At 49.2% G+C, this 23,761-nt stretch overlaps 2 protein-coding genes across 8 annotated transcripts in view; one reads left to right on the top strand and one right to left on the bottom strand.

The window, feature by feature from the left end:
• Positions 1–23,761, bottom strand: part of LOC125950219 (uncharacterized) — a 486,985-nt gene that overhangs the window by 307,993 nt on the left and 155,231 nt on the right. The gene's annotated exons all lie outside the window — the stretch shown is intronic.
• The window catches only part of LOC125950165 (protein winged eye), a 111,428-nt gene that overhangs the window by 56,800 nt on the left and 30,867 nt on the right, over positions 1–23,761 (top strand). The gene's annotated exons all lie outside the window — the stretch shown is intronic.

Here is a 23,761-nt window from a genome sequence, read left to right as displayed (position 1 = left end):
GATTTATGTAACGGAACTTCTCGAACGGGCGCCTGAAGGGGGGGAAGGCTTTCAAGACGGTTTCTGGGAGGGGGGGGGGATGGAGCGAAACTCCTTCCTTCTTCCGGAAAAGTTTTCCTTTGAAATATTTCCATATAATGGCTTTAATTTTTCGCACCAATTTCGTACCGAAAACCTCATCTCGTCGTCGTCGTCGTCGTCGTCGTCGTCGCCCTCGACATCATCGGCGTCATCGGCGTTCAGATCGTTCAGCAGTGCCGTCAAATTCGCCACCTTCCGGGACGCACCGGCATGTTGGCCTTTGCCGTTTTGCTCGATTGTAAAGTCAAAAAAAGGAGAGATGACGGGCTGGTTGTGGTAGTGCACAAGTTTCTGGCACAATCAAGGTCCCCCCTCCAAAAAGGACGACGACAAACAGCGCGCGCCAATTGTAAAGCGCAACCGTAAAGTTTCGAGCGCGTCGCGTCGTGCGCTGACAGTTGAGAAATTGGAAAACCTCCGAAAAATAGCCGCACATCGCCGAAAAGGCGGCATTACATACACACTTTTCCGGCGCCGGAACTTTCTTCGTCTTCGTTCGAGTTTCGTTACTGTTCCGTTCCGTGGCCCTGGCCGTGGCGTAGGCCCGAAAATGCTGCACGCGTCACGCGTCACGAGTGAGACGCGCAAACTGCACTCGAGGAAATTCGGCGGAAAACTCTCTTTTCACTCGCTACTGGTTGGCTTTTCATGCATTACGACAACTCGTGTGACATGATGCTGACAGCGTTTGATTAACGGAGAACGCTGCTTTGGTTTCGACGTAATCGAGTTTTGGATTGGAAGTTTTCGAGCTTTAGATTTTATACATAAGAACTGTGAATGAGTTGATATTGAAGTTGAAGATGGCATTTTGTGTAACAAGCAACTCATTCGTTGGAGGCGAACGTAAAACATATGTTCTAAACATATGTTTTGTGTGAAAAAATTAGCAAAATCAACAGTTTGTATGTTGAAAATCTAACCCCATTTCCAAAAATTGAGTAATTCTTTCTCCACGCAACGAATCAGCTCAAACGAAAGGAAAAAAAGTATTTAGAAAACAATGCACATTCATTTAAGGCATTGATAAGTACTATTTCACTGTAATTACAGCAGAACTATTAAACAAATGACGCATGGATCCACGATATCTTTTCATCAAATAACGGAATGGAATGACATCCGCGTAAACAAATGAAACGTAACGCTAAAAGCACTGTGGCCATTCATGGCCGCCGCGCCACGCCACGCGTGGAAAACCCCGAATTTCCATTAAAGTGCTTCCGTTTCGTACCTTGTTCCGGTCCGTTACAATGCACTCGCTCGTTCGCTCGCTCGTTCACTCGATGCCATGTGACGGAATTTCAAATGAACGTTTTTTACCTCTAGCCCCTTTCATCGTTTCAACCGAACATGAACCCGAGAAATCGAGCCACCGAAACTGACCCCTCGTTGAAGCTGAAAAACGAACGTTTGTTTTGGAGTGTTTAGAACCCCTTGTTTCCGTCCCCTTCCTTTTCGGAGCACGATTCGGACGCACAATTTCCACCAAAACCCCGAAACTCGTTCGAGTGGTTTGACGAATTTAAATAAATTCCGAATAACTTGACGGGAACGAGAGGAACACAGGGGTGAGGGGGGACAGTTTAACGTTGCAGCATTTCATTTGATTTAATGAGATGATTTGCAGACATTCCCATGCAGCAAAAGCGAACGGACACTGGGAGGAAAGGAGTGTGATGGTGCGGTGGTTCGCGGTGAGTCAATTGACGCCGGTGATAACACAATGCCATGCTGCCAAGCCCCTTCTCGTTAACATGACCGGAAAGTGATCCCCTGCGTGGCCGTGGCCCCTTCACCCCCCTCTCTCCTCAACGATGTTGGTTTGATAAAGCGAACGATTTGCATATATCGCTGCCGATGCCGATTATCGGTCCGGAGCCGGGTCCAGGTTCAGGTTTGGCCCTCGCCTCGGGGCCTACTACTTCCGCCCGAGGCCGGGTGGGGGCTTGTATTATGCAGGCCGACTCTAAATGACCACACCTAATCAGCCAGCTAGCTGCCCGGGGGAAACGGGAGCTTCCAAACAGGTGGTTAACAGGAAATCACCGATACGCCTCCCCTTTTATCGACCCAAATCCGGAGGGCGGGATGGAATGGTTGAAATTTCGGATGGCTTTTCCGGGCATAATGAGCATCAAGCACGCGGAATGCACGTGACGCGTTCGGCAGCGTGGTTTTGCGATGGGGGCTATGCTCTCTAATATTTGTCCACTTCTAAATCACTTGCATAAACCCTTTTCGTGGGTAGTCATGAAATCGAGCTCTCGGCTGATTACAGGTATGAAATTGCATTATATTTCACCCGTGGTTGCATGTTTTATGCTGTCAAAATGAATGTAATTTGGGAGGCGAATATTAAATTGCTTTTCCCGAAATTTTGATGTCCACCAAAAGGGTTTGAAATAGAAGTTTTCGTCAGAAATGATGATTTTGCCTCATAAAAACGTGTCATTTTATCTTTAAAGAAGGGAAAGTATCCATTACATATCACGATAACGATGCTTAAAGCGACGGTAGCTCGAAAACTAACGGATAAAGTTGAAAAAAAACGTTTTACTCTGCATAGAACATTACATAAATATTGTTTTACTGCATTCTATTGTTCTATAACCCCCGGTCAGTTGTAAAGGTCCTCGAACCATCGAACCAAATTCGTTTTCTCGCTTACCTTCTGCAACGAAAACCCAAAGCAAAAGGCGTTGAAAGTGGTCAATAAATTCCCCTTCTTATCGGTTTGTGATTTGAAAGCAACCGCCTGTGGGGCTCAGAATTGTGTAGCTTCTGCCCGACTTCAATTGCGTTCTCCTTGTACACAACTAAACACACCCAGCGAAAGAGCGAAGAACCGATTGCGTCTTTCATCGAACGATAATTCATTCATTCTAACGATCAACTTTTGCCTCGAGCCGAAGGTTCGCGGACCTTCACCTGCTGGAAAAAGGAAGTGGAAAATCGAATCGCAGTGAGAAGACCTAATATTGAACGAAGCGAGCGAACGAAGAACAAACAGAACTACGTGTTTGTTGCTGTGTGTGTGTTTGTGCGGCGAGGGTTTCAGGTTGTTTTTCTTCATTTCATTTACCCAGCAAACAGCACCACCCAGACTAAGCTGGCCAGTCCGCGGGGCTAAAATGGTTTTTAATAAATGGTGTGAACTCTCTGACCACTTCCGATCCGATCCGATCTGGCTGGCTATAGACCTGGTACAGAGCAAAAACTGCACCGCCATCGTTGGCGATGAGCCACCACCGCTGGCCTCTCTCTCTCTCTCTCTTCCTCTCTCTTCCTCACATTCCGCTTTTCCGGCGATTAATGCTATTGATTTCGCTTGCGCCATCGGCGGCCGCTCCTTCGGTCAATAATGAAAGATCGAAACCATGGGGAAGCAACCTTAGAATGTGAGAGGAACGAGGGGTTTGCGGGAGTGAAACTTGTGGCCAAAGAAGCACGTTAAACAAGCAAACACTGCTGTGTGTGCTCGCTGACCGGGCGAAACTTTTCGTACCGGATAATTTTCATTTCATTCGTTGGTGCAATGGTGTGCGTGAATGGAGTGCAAACAAACAGCAACCAGTCCGAGGTTTTCGTTCCACGTTTCCCCCCTTCATTACACTCCATTTTGGCCACTCCAGTAACACTAGCAACAGCTTGAAGTAGCTTAGAAACGCCGGAGAAACGGATCATTGGGCGTCTTTTAGCGCCAGTGAGGAATCGAAAAATCGGCAAAAAAAATCGAGAAATATGTGGCCACGGCTTGTGGCTTTAATGAAAATTTGGCCCCGGGAATGCTGCCCGTTCCATTGTGGCTGCATCGCGTCGCAACGAGTAGATCCTGAACCTGCAACATGCCCAATCACAGCCAATGGCCACTTGGATGTGAGAGCACCACGGCTGGGAAAGGGATTGGATTGGTGAATTTCCCCCAAAACAAAAAAAACCCTTCTCATGCTTTCCTCATTAATGCGACTGACGTTGCCCATTGCGAACATTGTTGCGCTGAGCCAGGGATATTTGTATTTTTCGCTGCCAATGCTGCTGCTACAGTGCTTGTTGCTGTTGTTATCTGCACATTCACGAATCCTGATGCATCCCAAAGGTGATTGGGGTGGTGTTGGGGTGGAAAAATAATGATAAATAACACCGCAATCAGTGTGCATAACACCCTCTCTCACACACACGCTCTCTGTTTGGGGTTTTCGATAATGAACTGCAAACATGGCAGCTCGGCGCCATAGTATAATCACCACGCCATTCGTAGCGAGCGCTTTGGGGAATTTAATGCAAAATAGCATTGCCCCGGTGGTGGTGCGCTGATGCTGATGAGCAGATTCATCTTGTCTGTCTGCGTCTGTGAGGCATTTCGGTTTTGAAGTGGAATTCCACAGAGACTGGAATGGTCGAGCAGAAGAAAAATTGAGGGATCGATTGAGAAGGAGATTGTGATTGACCTTCATTGATATCGTGCGTATCGTAATGCGTAGGAACATGCTCCATAAACTTAAGCAGTTTACGAAGTTCCACGTCACGCGGTCAATCGCAGAAGCAGTCTCTCCTTCACAGCCCCTGTGTGCGAACGTGCGCTGAAAGATAATGAACGGAGCAATAAAAATAAATCTACAATGTTTTTTTTCTCCCATCTCCCCTGTTTGCTTTGTTTTGCTCTCATTAATGGCGTTTGATTGGCGACGGACAAAACGGACGCGGAAGCACTCTCATTGGCTATCGTTCAGGCGGTGTCAGGAACAAGTGAGCCTCGGTATATCCTGCTGGTATGCGCTGCAACATCGCCTCAAACCTCCGAAAAATTGCAACGTTGTTTCATGCCATTTCGGGCAGAACATGGGTACGAGAGGAACGTGGAAAACAATTTCCTCGATGACCACACCGATGGGCCCCCGGCGCAACAAACCGTGCAATGTTTGGCTCTCGGAATGCGGTTAACGCAATGCGATGTCGTTCCGTTTTTTTTTGTTCTTTTTTTGGTTTTTCCTCATTTTCCGTGATGATAATTTCATCCCCCGCTTCGCTTCTGATTGCCATTTCGCCATTTCGACCGGTGTTAACGGTGCCTCAATTTCAATTAATTACAAAATCCAACCCCCCGGGGATGGGGTGGCGGGGCTACTGGTTTAACTGAGCCGAATAATCTTCTGTTGTCACCCCCACAGTGAGGCCCCTCGCCATACCCAACCGGTACTCAAGCAATAACGCGAATGCCCGATATTGGGATTTATCAGATTCCATGCTTTATGTTGTGCTGCGTGGACGTCGCCCTTTGGGTACATCATTCAAATTTCATTGCGTTTTAAATGCCCGCCGCTATCAGTAAACCACCTCTGGGTGAGGGTAGGGGTGAGGCATTTCCAACCGAGATTTTCCGACCGAAAAATGACAAAAATTGGATGGCCCGGGGGGGAGCTGGCGAGGGCTGGATCATAATAATAAATCGACAAATATCGAAACAATCTGATGCGCACGTATGCGAGTGGAGGTCCACACCAAAAAGTGGGATAATAATTTATTAACGAGTGCCCGCCAACTGACAAGGGACGGTATGCGATTGTGGTGGCCATTTTTTTTTTTTTGAATGCATCGACTTCCTGATTAACCAAAAAAATTAAAAAATTAAATCCCAATTGTTACTCCCCAGCATATTAATTACATTATTGCGATCGTCCATTCACTGAGTGCAGTAGGCATTGCAACTGGTGAGTGAGGTTACGTTATTTGCACGAAGACTGAGTGCTGTGATTCAATAACCCCTCGAGGTAGTATCTTAAAAGCCCTCCCTCTCTCATTGCATATTGCATAAGCATGATGATGAACTCGATATTGATTAGCATCGGGATGGGATGAATTGGTTAATTCAAAACTCTTGTACACACACACTACACACAGATGCAGCAAGATGGATGGATCCGCATACAAGAAACAGGGTAGCATGTAGCCAACAAGCGTTGCTCGTGCGTTTCGTTTGCATGTCTGGGCATGAATAATGCAATGCATCAGCCGCACAAGAACATCGTCATCGACTGCATGTGTGTATGTGCCTGAGTATAAACTAATTTTCCATCTTTCTTTAGCTCTCGGGCTGTCTTGCTTGCCGCATGCACGCACGGTAACTCCATCGTCACCCACGCGAGTTGCCCTCTACCGCCTCCAAAATACAACGTTCTTTGGTTCGGTTTTGGAATGTCCCACTGAGAGATATAAATTCGTCCAGAACGTCAAACCGGCCCGGCTCGCTCTAGGATGTGCACGCATGTACGCATCGCATGCATCGTACGCACCGGGGGAGGTCCGGCCCTGGTCCGGTTGAATAATCGTTCAAACAATCGTTTTCGTCATTCCGAACGAGCGGAGAAGGTGGGCGATTGAGGCCCTTAAGCATAATACATTATTCACGACCATGTGACCATCATCGGCCATTGTTAGTGATGGCGTAGTGGCGTGTCCGAGATGAAAATGGAGGCGTTTTGATCCTTCATCGTGACGAGGACTCACTACCAGTGGAGCAGCGGCGACAAATACTGCAAATCATGCGCCAGACTCCAGCAGAGCCATTGAAGCGAATGGAAGACAAAGGAGATGCCGAGAAATAGATGTTCCCAATCACTCTTCAAACGCTTGGCTGATGGCATAGGTTACTTCGATCGGAGTAATGACAGCTAAAAGGATTTTTATTTCGAATTCCAAATCGGAGCAGCACAGAGATGGATTAGTTTCTTTTCTTTTTTTTGTCGATTTAGTGGCCAATGTGAATCGAATATGATTATCCTTTATCCTGTTTGCGTGATCGTGCCACTATCTCATCATCAATCCATCATCTACATCATTAGTAGTAGCGATCATTCGAATCCTAGACAGTGAATGCTGTAATGGAATTGAAAGCATCAATTGAAAGCAGTCCACCTTCCGCCCATCTGTTTCTCTCGGTTGTAATGCAAAAGGAGACGAAAAATAAGGATTATAAATGAGAGAAATACGATAAAAAAAATCCCTCTTACAAGCCATCATCACCATCATCGTCGTCGTCGCTTCCGTGGGCATTGTTTGCCGGTATGAAAAATGATCCCACTGTGCACGGCGAGAAGAAAGGATATGCTCCCATGCTCCGATCTAATCATCACCGAAATCACACACACACACACGTTGAAAGGGAGAGAAAAAAATCCCCCTTATCCCATCCTCGAATCCCCGCCCGATCAAAGATAAATCCTTTTCAAGTCGTAATTGATTGCGTCAGGCAATAGTCTCGCCCGGGTCCCTTCATCCGTCAGCTGTCAGCTCTCAAATCCAAATGATTGTGTGTGTGTGTGTCTCTCTCTTTTCAATTGAAATATATGCCCTTAGCACGCGACACTTGACGAATACCTAATGGTTTTGTCGGAGATCCACGAGATAGTGATCGTGCATGCCAGTGCCGCCGGTACCGAATCAGAAGAGAAGTCCTTGCTACTAGCATACAAATGCTCAACCCGGCGTGTGTGTGCCTGTGTGTGTGAACCGTGTATGGAACTTAAAACCCTCAAATCATTACAACGAACTGCGAACGTTGGTTCCGACGCTCTGTTTAACAATGTGCTAATCGTTTCAACACATACTTTGGACTAGACAAAAGCACACCTTTTCATAGGAACGGTACGGGTGTTGCTACATCCACCCCCCCCCCCCCCTCCCCCCCATATGTAGTATAATCACGCGGGAATGCCGGCGGAGCGGTACTGTAAGCTGGTCTCACCTCTGATGGATGCAACATGGTGAGGTAATTATTTCAACAATAACTTCATCATAATCCACTGACCATTAGACACATCCCACTCTCTCTCCATCGCTCTCTATCTGCTCAGTGGTCGAGTGTTGAACATGGGGTGAAAGGTCGCGTTGCAGCTTTGTTGGCGCTCCGACTTCTATTATTTATTTGCTTCCATTTCCACTATTTGCGTAACGCGGACGTCAGTAGTCGATCTAGAATTGAATAAAGTGCAGCACACGGAAGGGAAGCAGATGAAGGACGAAGGACAATATGGGGCCATGTAGCGACGCCGGTTGGTGCCACGAAAAGTACACGCTACACGCGTCGCGTACACGTTAAATCATCATTTGACGCCATCAGACTAAACGTGCCGTTCGCTACCATCGGCCCCAAAAACCCATTCATCAACGTTCCTGGCATCAGCTTATGGTGCCAGCACCATTTATCGGGACCATTTGTTGCAGCAAACAACATGCAGCTGCAGACCGCGGCGTGCGTGCCACGTGCTTATCGTGAGTTACCTGGCGTCTCCATCTGTCGGAGAAGAGAAGCTGTACCGTGCTTACTGGCACCGATGATGATGATGATGATGGTGGTGGTGAAGGGTACCATAGGGTGGCAATGAAGTGCGTACGAGAGATAGAGAGAGCGGCTCGTGTGCCTTTGAAAAGACCAACCTGATTAGTTTCCTGTTATGAGTCCTCGCAATTACGCAGATGCATTCCGATGTTGACGTTGTCGTTGTCGTTGTCGTTGGAATAAATTAAGTAGCAATCATAGCAGCCGTAACTGGACCCCGAGTTACACACACACATACGCACCGTACTAGCACGCATTGCACTGACGTCCAATCGTTTGATCATTTTTGGAGTAGCTCCAGCGATGTGCTGGAGTATTCTTCATTTTTCATTCATCCTAACCCCTTCAAAGCAGCAGGTATGTGTGCCTAATGCCAGACATCAGACATGCACAGATCTCTTGCATTAACCACTAGACACTCTCACACATACACATGCACACGGAGAGATGCATTCACCTGATGTAGTGACGGGACCAAAACCAAATAGGAAATGTCGCTCCGATGATGCTCCGCACTCTATGCCTCCGTGTTGCGGTTTCAGCATAAATAAGGTCCCCCCCCCCGGCCCGTAATCCTCGTGGGCGAAGAATTTTGCTCGAATCGAAGTCCTTTCTCTCCTGACGATGCTCATGATGATGACGATGCAACCCGTCGTTGTGCTGTGCGGTATCAAGTATCCCTTACGCTCCGAACTTCCACTCCAGTGACAAGCTCGAACCACTCGGAACCGAATGAAATATGAAACCATCCCCTTTCCTCCTTTACGCACTGTCCAGAGGCCCCATCATCACGATCATCATCATCAGCAGTAGCAGTGCGAACGCACCACCATCATCATCATCATCACCATGATGTCGTCGTATGCGCTGGCATGCGCTTTGACGGTGGCCCACGCTGTTATCGTCCAGCGTACGACGACGACAACGACGACGACAAACTGTATTTAACAAAACCAAACTGACCGAGTTGTAAATTTTGCTCCTGCATCGCCTGCAACCTGCTGCAACCACCGACCACCCCCATGGCAGGGCTATTTATTGCGTGGCATTGCAGCGGAATAATGGCGGTGAGGGTGGGGGCGCCGACTCGCTCGCACTCCCGGCATGATGCGTCAGTCTGTGTCCCTAGTGGGCGCCGGCGGCTTGTGCAAACATCGAGAGTAGATTATAAATGTAAATTAGAAGAAGAATGCATTCCTGCGTTGCCTTCGTGGTTGTGTGTTCGTGTGCGTGTATCGTGGGCATGGGGTTTCCCATGATGAAGGGCCCGGACAGCACACTTTAAGGCACGCTGCATGCTGCAGGGTTGTTTCGGTTGTTTTCTGCCATTATTCACCAGACCACACCAGAACTGCAAGCAAAGACAGAGTGACAGAGAGAGAGGAAGAGAGCAAGAGAGGGAGCGCGACACAGTGACAAGGTGATAGGTGAACCTATCATTCTCAATTCTAGTTAAACAAGCGGCACTGCTACCGCTGCAAACCATCATCAGAAGCATGCATGCAGCCAGGACATCAGTTCAGACAGACCAGAGTAGTGCATCCTCCCCTCCAAACGAAAAGGGAGTTGCGTACGGAAGGACGATGCATCCGAAGGACGCTCTAGAATGCCAAACATATACAGCACAAGTCCCAGTGGTCGGTCCCTTGGTGTTGTTTAATATTTATCCCAACCCTGGACTCGTCGTGTTACGTCGTCCTAGGACTCGACCGCTCCCGTTATGGAGCACGCTGGGCCATGCTGCGGTCATGGTCGGGCTCTCGAGAGTGCACTGAATGCGCCCCGATACATATATTTAATTTAGCGAAACCGAATTCGTCGAAACGTCGAAAGGCAAAGGTCGGTTGCTGCTGGCGTCGCCAGTGGCCAGCGTTAATTGTGTGAATGCGTCGGTAGATATGGTGGAATCTCCGAGCCCATTCCCCAGTGCCGTTGCAGATTTGCCATTTAATTTGCGTTTCACCTCCACCTCTGTGGCCAGATGCCACAGATACACACACACGCACACTCATGTGTCTGTCGCGTCACCTTGTCTGGCCACTTGTCTGGCGGTCGAGGTGCTCTCGATCTCTAGCGAGGTGAAAAGAGGTTTGCCTCTTAATGTTTCTAATGATTTCGAACCAGAACCGCGATGATAATGTCACCGTGTGTGTGGGAACGATGATGCTGTGATGCATACCATCGCTTGCCTGTGCTCGTGTCCTCTACCTGCGCTACAAGAGGACAGGAGTTATGCAACGTGTTGGCCACCTTGCATCCTGTGCACTCGATATGCAGCTGCACGCGCGCCCGCCAGAGAGTTTATCTGGTGTAGACCTTCCTGCTGCTGCTGCTGCAAGGTTTCATTTTGTCATTTGGAGCACACACACACACGCGAGAAGGATGCATTCGGTTTATTTAAACCGGCAGCAGCCGGTGCGCGCGATTGCCTTTTCTTTTTTCGCTTACTCAGCACCCAGCCTGCTGGGACCGGGACTGGGGACCCGGGTTGACACGACATTCCATGCAGGGCGTGCATCATGATGCACTCCGCTGCGTGCTGCGTATCCTAGCAACAACAGATAAACCGTCGCAGGCTGCTCTGTTGTTGGATGATGAGAAAAAAGTATTCGCATTTTGACGAGCCACTACACTGTTGTCGCTAATAGAACTACCCACCACCTTTCCCCATTTGTAGTGTCCCGGGTCCACCGGGGGAAACATGTTGCTTTCATCGGTCTTCTGTTTTGTGTTCCCGTTCCCGTTTGTTTATTTGAAACACATTATGCTGGCCGTGCTGCGCAAACATGCTCATGCCCCATGCTCGAGCCATTCCTGCAATATGTAGAGCACTATGTAGGTACGAGATACGTGCAACAACCCGTTTTGCACCTTCATTGCAGGAGAGAGAGAGAAAGAGAGAGGGAATGCAGCAAAAATACAAATGAAAAATCAACAAAAGTGCTACCATCCAACGCTACTAACAGCTAGTAGTTGTTTTGGTGCGATCGTTGAGATTGACGTATGATGTGAAAAGGATTTGGGGGAGGGGCTCGAGGAGCTTTTCCCACTATTTTTTTTCCTACCTCTCTCAGAGTGATATCAATCCATCAGTACCATCCGTGTGCCATGATACTGAAAACGGCGAGTGCAGTAGACATGAGACAGCTCACACACACACACACACACACACAAATATTGCACACTATCCTCGGGGATTCATGAGGATGCTGGATGGTCTGGACACGATTTACTTGCAGCACGGCCTATATGGTCAAAGCATCTGCATATGCATCTCGATGACGGATGATGAGAAGCTTCCAGTATGCATATTGGTACAGCTTTTTCCCCTCACTCGCTCGTTTGTTTGCTTGTTTGTCGTCCGGCGAGAGCAAAGAGCATTCTCGCGAGGAGCGTTCACTGAGTCCATCGTATGCGGTTGGGCTGGCGAAACATTGTACAGACGACCGCGACTCCGATCGTGTCGCGTGTGTTCGCAATGTTGTCCAACATCACGGTGACGGTCTCGAGGTTACGTCGACCATTTGTTTTATTTTATTTTTTCAAATTCCACAACATTTTAAATGGAATCCATCTAATCCGTCTAAACGAAGAGGAACATTCGAATTCTCCTTCGCTAGCGCGTGCTGTTATCGAAGTTGAAGTCTCTTGGCATCCCCTTAGGAATCATAAGTTTGTACAACAAATTACCGTGAGCAACATTGAACATCGAAAGGACGCCAGTACAAGTGGCCTGCGGCAAATGCATCTCGGGAATTGTTTAATTCCTACTGATGCAACTGTCGATCCTCTGCTGTGGTTAGACCTCTTGCTGGGCCCCCTTAGGGGGTTGCATCCTTCTATAATTCTGCCGTAACGCACCATAGTAGGCTACGGAAGTAACGTCTATTCGAACAGCGAACACACGAATGCATAGGTCAAACACATACACGTGCACACACGTGGATCCGGAACACTACTGCTGCATCCGGATCTCCAGGGGCCTGCAGCATTAATTTGAAACACTCCCAGGCCCCCGGGGGCGGGCGCCAGGCCGGGTTTATGATATTTATGAATATGCAAATTAATAATAAATAAAGGCATGTTTGTTGAGAAAACCCCGAACGAACGGAGAAGGCTGCGACCAAACATTGGCTGCACGGTTCGCAAATCCATAACTGACATAACTCCTTCTCCCTGGCGACACAATGGACATCTGATGAGTTTCTCAGGGATGTATGCAACCGTACGAACGATTATGCGTTAGTTTGAGGCGTGCCAGTGGAGCTAAATCCCACAACAAACCCCCGGTTTAATGTACACTCACTATTAAACACCTTTAAGACTTTTAACTGCGAATAAACCGGAGCGACGCGACAACAACATCGCGATCATTTCAAGTGTCAATCAAATGCTCAATTCCGCTTAAACACGTCCGTAAGCATCGAGGCCGGCGGGCATCGTGCTTTGAATAGAGAGGCAATTGTCCTCCCTCGCGGTGCGACCGAGATCGCGATATGCATCGCGCGGAGGTGTGAAAACTATTGTTACGCCCTACGCCGTCAATCGCCCACGTCCATGGCTCTGGTGGCCATTCGCTGACACACGCCGATCATCAATGATGTCCAGACCAGACCAGAGCAGCAGCCCACCCACTGCTTAGGGGAACAACGCACCTAATACCTTCCGTAAATGACTCATCCAAAGGCGCGCGCTGCTCCGTTCTGTATTGGCGGAGGTTGGCTCCGCTGCTGCACGTGCCTTCGTTCCGGTCTGCTGCCTGATTGCTGCCTTCCGCTGCCACCAAGTTCCGTTCTCGCAGCAGCAACCGGTCCGGCGGAATGAATGGCCGTGTTTTCGGCACTAGGCGGTTCTGGCGAGTGAATTCCTAATTTTCGTCGATGCCACTTAATAGAGCTGCCGGTAGAACGTCGGAAGAAACAGGTCCCTTAAAGCAGCAGCAGCACACACACACACGTGCGGTTCTACGGAGGGAAGCTCAACACCAAGAACCAGGTCTGATGCTGAGCTACGCGGGAGGTTGTTTCACTTTCATCCACCGAAGATGCTGCTAGCGCGCTTAGCTTTTTGCGCCTTGGACCCAAAGGAAGGAAAAAGTTAAGATTTAATTACACGGCTTAATGGGAAAGGGGTTATGGCTTTCGCTTTCGCTTTCGCTCTTCCATCGCCGTCGATACGCTGGTGGTGGTGCTGGTGGTGGTGCGCTTCGATAGTAGCACCAGTCGAGGGTGGTTGGTGTTCTTCGGTTAACTTTGGCGTAAATTACCGGCAAACGGCTCGCCGTGCCTCGTGGAAAAACTCGAGGGAAGAGCTGAGGATGCAGAAGACGCGCCAAGTCACCGTCGAACACCGGTTTCGTCGTGTGCGTTTCTTCGGGGAAAATTCCGCATTCTATCCTCGCTGGTTGACTTCCGAAAGGAGTCAAACCGAGCGAGTGCCGCACTAATTAACTACCCCTCCCCCCCGCCTCCCGCTCCTGCCACCGCGAAACACGGTCTCTTTATACGGTTCCTAACTCCCCGGTCCCCGGACTTGCAAGTCATTTTCCGTCCGTCTCCGGCAAAACGTTCCGTCGTTCCACAACATCCGCTCGGTTTATTACATGTTTTTTTTTCTCTTTCCCTCTCCGGGTTTTTTACTACTACTACCACTTTACTGCTCCGCGTCTATGGTCAATTAAACGTTCAATCTATGTTCAATCTACCTCTCAAAACCCTTGGCTAACCCGTGGCCGTTCCTTCGGCCAACCAATCTGCTGCTATCTGCATGCAGGCAATCGTGTTTGCAAATCGAAACACTGTTTACATATCTTTCGCTATCTAATTGTATGCAAATCAAAGCTAAATTATGAGCCGCAGCAGCAGCAGCAGCAACGGAGCAACGGGAACAATGTTTTCTGTTTGAGAGAGTGGTACAGTGCCGGTCAATGCACTATAGCGCCCGAGGCGGGGCGGCCAATATTGCGCCTAAACGCCTTTTATTTATTCATGAAACTGCAACCCTGCAGCCGTGGCTGCACCGTGGAAAGGTGGCCAATGAAGAAGGGGGTCGTCTCAGATAATAACAATGATTACAGTTGAAGGGTGAAGGGTGTTATGATTCGCCTGGAGTGGCCAGCATTAGCCAAGCGACCCCCCCACTCTGGAAGGGGATGAAATTCCTGGCTGGCTAATTATTTATATCGTCTCTAATTATTAATGCTATTGTTGTGCGCCACACACACGCACACACACACGCACACCCCGTAGACTCCCTTGGCTCTAGCGCAAAGTCAATCGTTCGATTGCACCGATCCCTGAGGGCATCTCCATCGTCGTGTTCGTCTCGCGCCATCTTATTGATTTTGCTTTAGCTTTTACGGTTCACCGGGGATAAGCCACTCTCCAACTCGCTGCGTGCGCGTGTGTGCGTGTGTCCGGTCAGGGATTAAACGGGGGTTCCAATCAGCCAGAAACGATTTAATCGATTTCGCAAATACGCTCATTGCTTACATATGAGCCGCGAACGCCGCATCGTAGTAGTCCTCGTTCTCGTTCTCGTTCTCGTCCGTTGTTGAGGCGAGGTGTGGTTCCAGCTACAGATTAGAATGGCGCCTGGCGCCTGGCGTGCGCAACATGAAAATGAAAATAGAGCGCAACACGCACCGTACCGCAGTTCAACGAGGAAGCGACTCTCGCCATCGAAGCATGCTGCTGCTTCTGATGCCTCTGATGCTGGATTTCGGATACGATGGATGCCATAAAAACTGGACCCTCGGTCCTCCCCAGAAGCGCCACTCCATTGATATGAGATGGACGTGATGGGGAGTAAAATAATTATGAATAATGATGATGGTCGTGCGATGATGATGATGATGATAATGCTGGTGCTGCTGGTCGATCGATTGCTCTGTGTGTGCGTGTGTGTGTGTGTGTGTGTGTGCAAGGAAGAAGCACTTTTTATCGTTCGCAAATCATAGCCCGTCCCACATCTGGTGAGGCGCCCCTGAGGTTTCGGCCATTGAAGAAAATAAAAGAGAATAATCGACGAAAGATTTGATTCTTTGCTTCGTTGCTCGTTCCGACTTTGCTGGAACCGGAACCATCAGCCAGGAAGCCGATGATTATTCTCAATTCGTTCCGGAATTTTTCTTCGATTCCAACTCCCAGACTCTCCGACCCTCTCTCTCTCTCTCTGTCTCTCCTCGGATTCGGATTTACCAGCTTTTTTTTCGTCCGGATTCATGTTTCGATGATTTTTCCATTCCACTTTCGGCTCGATATTCGTCGTTGCTGCTTTCACACGACCCCTCACAGACACACGCACACACACAGACGCGGAGACCCCAGCGCCCGGTGGATGACAAGCTTTTCAGTAAAACCTGAATAAAATTAATGAGGGATTAAGCTATGACTTCATTAATCAAATGGAATATCGTGCATTGATTATCGCCACACCTCACACCCCACCGCGTTCCAAACCTTCCGCGATCGATCGAGCCTGTTGGAGTGTTTGGGAGATTTATAGAGATGGAACTTGGGCTTGGGTGTCGTCGTCGTCGTCATCGTCGTCATCGTCTCTCGATGACTATCTTCGCTTCTTTCGGTCGTCTTTCTCTTCAATAAATTTGGCTCATTTTTACATATTGCTCTCTACCATCGTTCGCTCCTACGTTCGAGGGTGGCCATCGGCGTCTGGTCCCTGGCCTGGTCTGACGTAACGGACGCTATTGATGGCTGTGTTAGATGGCTCGCCCAGTCGCTCGCGGCGGTGATGTGCTCCTGTCCTACCGACTGACACTAATCTGAAACATTTAAGCAGCAACATTAGAACCATTATGCCTTCCCTATTAGTCAATCGCAATCGTCAATACTCCAGGCTGCTTCCGATGCCCGGCGTGATGGAAAACATTGTCCTGTCCAAATTGTGTACATTTTTCAACAATGTGATCCCCATCATCATTTTGCATTGGCGCGTTTGCAGAGAGAAAGAAGGGACAGAGGGCTTATTTTCTGTTTGACATTTCCATTTACTTCGCTTCACTAAGAAGGCCTTGGGATCTTGAGCTTAGTATGGCTGGAGATTAATATGATTTGATTTAGAATAAAAAAAATTGTTTTGCATCGTTGTGAGGTCTCCGGCACATTGTAGCACAGTGTGTGAAGCAGCTAAAGATACTGATAAATTGATTGTAGTATTCTCTCAACTGTCGTTTTTGGAAATATTTTCATAAAACTCTTTCATTCCTTTCTCGTTTCCTTCTCGTCTATTGGCCAGTAAGACATTGTTTACGTAACGTATTCTCGACTTTTCTACAACACCATCAAAACTACAGAACATACACACACCAGTGCTCGTAAAAGTTTATATCTATTACTGGGAAATGTACCAGTTCAATGATCTTCCTCCTTCTTTGGTGGGGTTGAGAGCGATCTGACCTCAAAGTGCGGGGCCACCCGCCGTTGCCGAGGGCCACGGTTGTCGGGAGAAAATCAACACAACATACGCTCACAACGAATCGCGCATCTTCACGTGTCGTCTTGTAAGCTGTGACGTGGTGTTTATGACTAAAAGGAGAGAGATGAGAAAAAAAAAACACACAAAATCCTCCTGGTGCCGGTACCACGGGCCCAGACCCCATGGCGCTGGCCCTCTCTACCTTTCTCTCTCTATCGTGGTGTCTAATTGACATGCAGTGCCGTGCCATGCTCGTGTTGTGTGTGTGTGTGTGTGTGTGTTTGGAGCTAACGTTTTATGAGTGAAGTTCCCATTTTACGATTAATAAATCAACCGATAAGCCGACAAGCGACGCGAAGAATGAAAGACTTCCTGTGGAATTATTCATAACACAGCCGGGGCCGGCCCAGGCCAGGCCACAGTGCTTTGACGCTCTAAACACATCGACACATTGTTTGTGGTGATGGTGGTGGCCACCACCAACGGATTACGCTGTCTTCCACGGTAGAGACATCATACTCAAGGCTCAATCGGGATGTTACTTAGATTTGATTAGAATGGACCACGAATCCGTGACCAAACAGCGAGCTTTTATCTCCTAAACACACACGTACGCACGCACAGACACACACACACTAAAGACATTCCAAGTACGATCTTGTCGCGTCGTGACCACTCAGGGGTAGAGGTGCTGCTGCTGCTTATTAATGTCCGAAACCGTTGATGGCGTCGAGCATAAGCGATTGTCGTCGTTTATGACAGGTTGGGCATCAAAGGTTTGATGGCAGCGCAAGAGAAGGCGACTAATTAATTAATGCAATCTCATCCCCTATAAGATATCAAGCAACATAACTTCCCAAAGATATCCTCCACATCATAATACGAAACACAATCTCCAATCCAAAAGAAAGATGTATGATCAGCTCTAGTGGCCTCTATAAACAACACGTTCACAATTAACTGGGAAAGAGGTTAGTTCGGTCTGGTTCACGCATCCGTTGCAATCTATGTAATCATATTTCACAACCGCACAGAGCATCGCACTCGCGATAACCTACACGAGCAAACTCCTTTACGATCACGTTTGCTGGCCCATGATCATGATCCAGTGCTGGCAGCAGCAGCAGCAGCAGCAGCAGACTCCTTAATTATGCCCACACGAAACACGAAAGGAGACTAGACTTTGGACAGGGTTTATGCCCATTTACTGCTGCTACTGCTGCGATATTGAATCGCGTGGCGCACATCACATCGGATTGGGGTTCCGATGCAGCGCCGATAAATTTCCCGATGAAATTGAGTTGTACGGTAATTACGAAAGCCATTAGCGGAACCTTAGGTAGACTTTCAGCGAGTAGCAAACCCCTTGGCCGCCTTTAGCAGACGGCCGTCTTTACATCACTGCAGGCCCGTAAACTCGATCAATTTCCTTCTTCTTCCGCTTCGCTCCGGACTGCGGACGGTAGCCGATGATTCGATGACATCCCCGGGCCCGGCGAGGGCTTGATTACAAAAACCGTTCGTCCTTCGTCGTCGTTCTAGGTGTCCTGACAAAATGGCAATATTTCTTCCGCTACGCTGGGTGAAGAAGTAGTAGTTTTTTTTGGGAAGAGGAGGACAAGAAGGGTGCTAGTGCCGCCCGAACCGAGACCGAAGCCGAATGCGTAATTTATGGTCTCGGCGCACACGAAAGCACACAAACTTTTGCCGTTGTGCTCGAGGCCTCGGCGGCAGGACGACGAATCCTTCATTTACGTGGGTGGATGAGCGCGTGGGCGCGATTCGCGTGCACCTCGTGAACACACTGTTGTTGATGGATGAAAGGTTCTTTCATCGATAAATGGCAATACGTGGCAAAAGTTTTTAATACGCGCCGCGCCGCGTCCTGCGGCGGATTCCGATTCGACGACGATGCTCCGGATAGCTCAACCGATGCTTGGCTCTCAGACATTAAGAAAACGGAGCGTAGGCCGAAAAGGGTGTGTGTGTGTGTGTGTGTGAGTGTGCATCCGCTATCCTGGGTCCATCGACATCCATCTTCCGTGAGGGGCAATCTTTTATCCCCTTATCGAAGGTCTTCCATCTCTGTAAAGCCTGCGAGTCCCCCCGGCACTCTTCTCGCTCGTTTTTTTGAGTGTTTTTTTTTCTCTTTGGTTCCAGGTTTTAGTTGTTGCTTTCTTTCACTTCATTTTGTTTTCGATGAACTTCGCGGGGAGGTTTTTTATTTTCAATTTCCCGCTCTCTCTCTCTCTATCCTTGTGCGGGCTCCTTCACGGTGGCATGTGTCCTTTGATCTTTGGTCGTCCGTTTTCCTTTCCTACGCACCCGTTTTACGCTTCGGTGAGAGTGTTTTTCCTTTTTCTTCTTGGCGGGTCCCTAAACCGTTTATTGACAGCCCATTGAAGGCTAAGCCGATGGCGCCGAGTGTTTAATGAGATGGAGAGGGCACGCGATGCCGTACAGCGGTCAAAACAAAATGAATCGAATGCATCAAGCGCCCCTAGAAAAGTGATCCATTATGTGCCTCTATTGGCTTCTATTGTCCCGTTTTTGGGACAGCAGCTCCCGTAGCTCGTCAGCTGCACACGAGTGGTGGAATGTTTTGCAAACAGCCAGCATGCATGTTGTTCTTCATGCTGTTGGCTCCAAGGCAACTCCGACTCCGAAGCAGCATTATCCAGGGATAATCTTGAAGGGACCGTTGAAAGGTGAAGGGATTGTTAGATCGAAAGTCCTACGAAACTATCTTTCTGCATCGACGAACAGACATCGGCCGGCCGGTCGGCCCTCTAAGAATGCTTGAATGTGCTTCGATGCGGCACAAAATCTTGATATTTACATGAAGCTTAAAATAATTATCTACACAAGACGAAGCTGAGGGCCCAAACAATGGCCTAAACTTTCTCTCTCTCTTGTCCAGTTTTGCCAAGAGGCCCCGAGACGACGTCGACTTCGAGTCTCGAGTGTGTTCCCATCCCAGGTCTTTACCCGTTATCGGGTCCGTTAGGCTACCGGGGAACTTCCTGTAAGACGATGGCCAGACATTTAAGAAAATAAACAATGCTTCTTGGAACCCGTTTCCGGTATTCAGTCATCAGGGATCGATTGAACGGCATCTAATGGTCTGCTCGGCAGGCCAAGGATGCTGTGGCTGACGAGATTACATCGGGTATCAGCCTTGCTCGTGGGAGGTATGCTGGGTATCCAAACATCTTCCGCCTGGACGGCCACTCCTTACACACACCGAGTTTTGAGGAATGTGTTTTTTGGAGAAGCGGAGATGCACCGAGTTGTCCATTCACCACCACTGGCACACACACAGACACACACACACTGGTGGCCGGACCCGGCCCGGATTTTATTGTTCTCGTCCGTTCAACTGGTCAGCACACGGTGATAACCGCTGCTGTGGTCGGGGTGGACGTACCCCGATGTGTCTCCAACAGGTCTCCAAGGAGACAGAAGAAGGGGAGGGGGGCGAGGGCTGAAAACCAGGATAAACACAAAACTTGGCCAAAGATAAATGAAGGCCAGACACTAGGCAGAAGACGAATTTCTAAGAAGGTCCCTCGGCTTTCGTCGTCGTTGTCGTCGTAAAACTGTAAAGGTCGCTTTGCTGATGTCGTTGATGAATCGTTGATGAACGGATGAAGGGATGATGCTTCCCTGTTCCTGTTGATGATCTTCCTGGTCGTTAGCGTGGACTGCTGACGTCCGAACGCAGCACCCCAAGGCCTTCGCCAGCCTTCTGCCGGTCATCTCTGCCTCCGATACTATCTTCCAAGGCGGTATCTATTTCAATTTTATTATCCGCCAGTTTTGCAGATGAGAAAAGATGACACTCAAGGCAGTAGGAGCACGGTCGGTCGGTGACGACATGGGGAACGTGTTGTGCAACCTCCATCCACACCTCCATCATCCCCTCCCCGCGGGGGGGGATGCTCTGGGGATGTCACATCGTTTCAGCGTTGAATCCTTTTCATGTCCAGTTTTATCATATTACCGGAGACGCTGGAGACTTCTTGTGACACACGAAGGGGGCATTAGAGGCCATTCCGCCGCCGTCCGAGGGGTTGTCAAGATGGCTAGCTAGAGGAGGAGGAGGAGGAGCATTGAAATGGACACTACGGAAATTGCTTCAGAAATGGCCATTTTGTCGAAGACACGCACGCACGCACGCACACACACAAGAACAGGGTCTTGTCATTTCTAAGCCAACGTCCTGCCAGCCCAGAAGACGGCTTAATACTGTTCGAAGCCTTCCCCCTTTGCTCTTGTCCGGGGCTTGTCCAGCCACTCCCGGCAACGACATGTAACGACATCGAGCCACAATGCGGACGGTACCGTCAACTTTGTTGTTGAGCCAGCCCGTTCGAGAAACAAGATCCGCACCTAGGGTGAGAGAGGTGCACCACCCAGCCAGCCGGACGACGGTCATTGACTCGTTGAAGGGGTCCCCGTCCCTTTGTGGAGGGAAGAGAGAAGGCTCATCCGTGGGGGGGTTATGCAACTGCAGGCAATCTGCTTAGAGAGCCAGTGCCTGTGCCCTTTTCCGTTGCTGATCCTGCTTAGCGACCTGGTTGCAGCGCAAAAAAAAAGCACAGACCTTAGACCCGCGAGTGCATTCAGCCGCCGCCGTCGACGTCAAGTGAAACCTGAGCTCGCGCAATCGAGCTTTTCAGTTTTATTGGATGGTCGAACAGTCGTCGTTCACTTTCTTGGGCACGACTCCGAACTGGAACCGGCCTGTTCGCGGCCACTACGAAAACGCTGGCCCTTCGATACGCGCAAACCACGATACGATCAGAAGGGTTTATGACGTTTTAATTTAAATCGAATTCCATATCCACACACACAGTATACACACACTGCACACGAGTTGTTGTGACGCAAAAGTAATAATCAACAGTGCTTGCTTGCTGCTAGCGGCAACCAGAGAGCAAAGTAGGCGGCCTTCTTGGCAACCAAACGGACGGAGTTCGTGTTCGAAGCTGCATTCTCACCCTCAGAAGCCTGTCTTGACCCCTTTCGCGGGGTGGTTCTTTCGCAAATAAATGTAAAACTCTACGGCAAATACACGGCCAGGTTCCGGTTGAACTGGCTCGGATACTTGAACCTCCCTCCAAAGACCCCCCGCATCTGATCTCCCCTGTCAAATGCAATGCGGGATTTATTGGTTTACTTTGGTCGAAACTCGCTTCCTGCCTTCCCTGACTCACTAACACACAACAAAACTTGACAAAACCATTACTGCTGCTGCTGCTACTGGCGCTGTAATAACCGGTGGTGGGTTTGGTCGAAAGCCACGCAACATGGCACCGGTGGCGATGCCTTTCAAAACTTGCACCACCATCCCTCCTTACAACCCCCCTCTAGGGAGTATATGGTGCGAAAATTAATGCTTTTACGGTGCCAAATGTCTAATCGAAAATTTCGACCAAAAACACAACACGCCATCTGATGTGGGAGTTGTGGGCTGTTTACTGAACCACCACCATGCCCGGAATTACTACAACAGTTCCCTCTCCCCCTGGCAAGTACATGTAACGTTTCTTTCGGTTCGGAACTATATGGACCGGGAGGAGGGCACAGCGGGTCACTTCTGTCGTAAATCTCACGTTCCCCCGGAGTTGTTCAACAATTTTGCGCCAAACTGATTCGAACTTCTACTTTCCTGTACACCGGGAGTACCTACTACTTACGCCATGTTGTTCGATTCTTTGTATCAGAGCAGCAGCAGTAGCAGCAGCAGCAACAGTACCAGCGCGCCGGTTGGTACTTTTTTGCCATCGATTCTACTGCAGCTCTCCAGTGGACCGGTATTAGTAGTTAGTGAGCTCAAGTTATAAATTACCATCAGTACCGCATGCACGATCGTGGGGCCATGTAGGTGCAGGTGCATTACCAAGTGCTTGTCCCCCGTCCTACAATCAAACCTGTGCACTTCTAGCAGCTCAGCTTATTTACGAAACGTCACACTTCCAAGTGCAAGTTGCAGCCTCCAAAATTGGCTGCATCCGAAATATGGCTGCCGGATGGTGGCCGCGGGGAGCTCTAACATTGCGCTCTAATGGATGTGTTGGACATATTTCATGGTTTTATGCTCCGGCGCTCCACCTCTTTGACAAACCATTGCTGACCATGCTCTGGCACCATTGTGGAATGGTCACACAACGGGGCTCGCAGTCCGGGGCTTGTTCCTCTTATCGCGCGCGCGCGCGGAGGGTGGTGAGAGTTCCTTTTCATTAACGAATTCGGTTCCCTGGTAAGGTACACTTCGTTCGTGCAAAAAGCGGTACGGCTTAAAGCCATCCCTTACCGCTTCGATTCATTTCCTCAACCAAAAATCTCGAACCCTCGAGAAGTTCTCCTGTAAGCCCGAACCCGGGTTCTCGAAGCCCTCAGGTTCAGTTTTATCTCCATCTCGTCCGGATCATTTGGCTCAAGTTTCAGCTTCTGCCACACTTTGCAGGCTTATAGTTGTTGGCCCTGGTGTGTATGTGTGTGTGTGTGTGTGTGGTACGATTGGTAGGAATTCGCCAACCACCCGGCCCCGAACCACCTCCGGATCGGTCGAGGAGCTCTTTAACTCGGCGCGACTTCAAGTATTCCTTCCGCTCCGCTCCGCTCCACGACGCTCCATCCATTCATGCGAATCCACCTCCGCTGCCAGGCCGTCCACAAGGGCCGTGAGCACATTAGCATCGGTATGCCGTAGTCCGTGACATGCATTCACCGATATCTGGCCCTTGCCGCTCGGGACCGGATCGCATTCGATGACTACAAGCGACGACGGCGATGACGACGAGGGCTTCGTTATAGCTTTGCTGCTGCTGGAATATCTGGCCACTGTTGGCACTCTACTTTGGCAAAAAAAAAACACGGAAAGCATTCGAAAAAGATGCC

This window comes from Anopheles darlingi, chromosome 2, assembly GCF_943734745.1.
Source record: "Anopheles darlingi chromosome 2, idAnoDarlMG_H_01, whole genome shotgun sequence".
NCBI lineage: Eukaryota > Metazoa > Arthropoda > Insecta > Diptera > Culicidae > Anopheles > Anopheles darlingi.
This window is presented reverse-complemented; position numbering and strand designations above follow the sequence as displayed.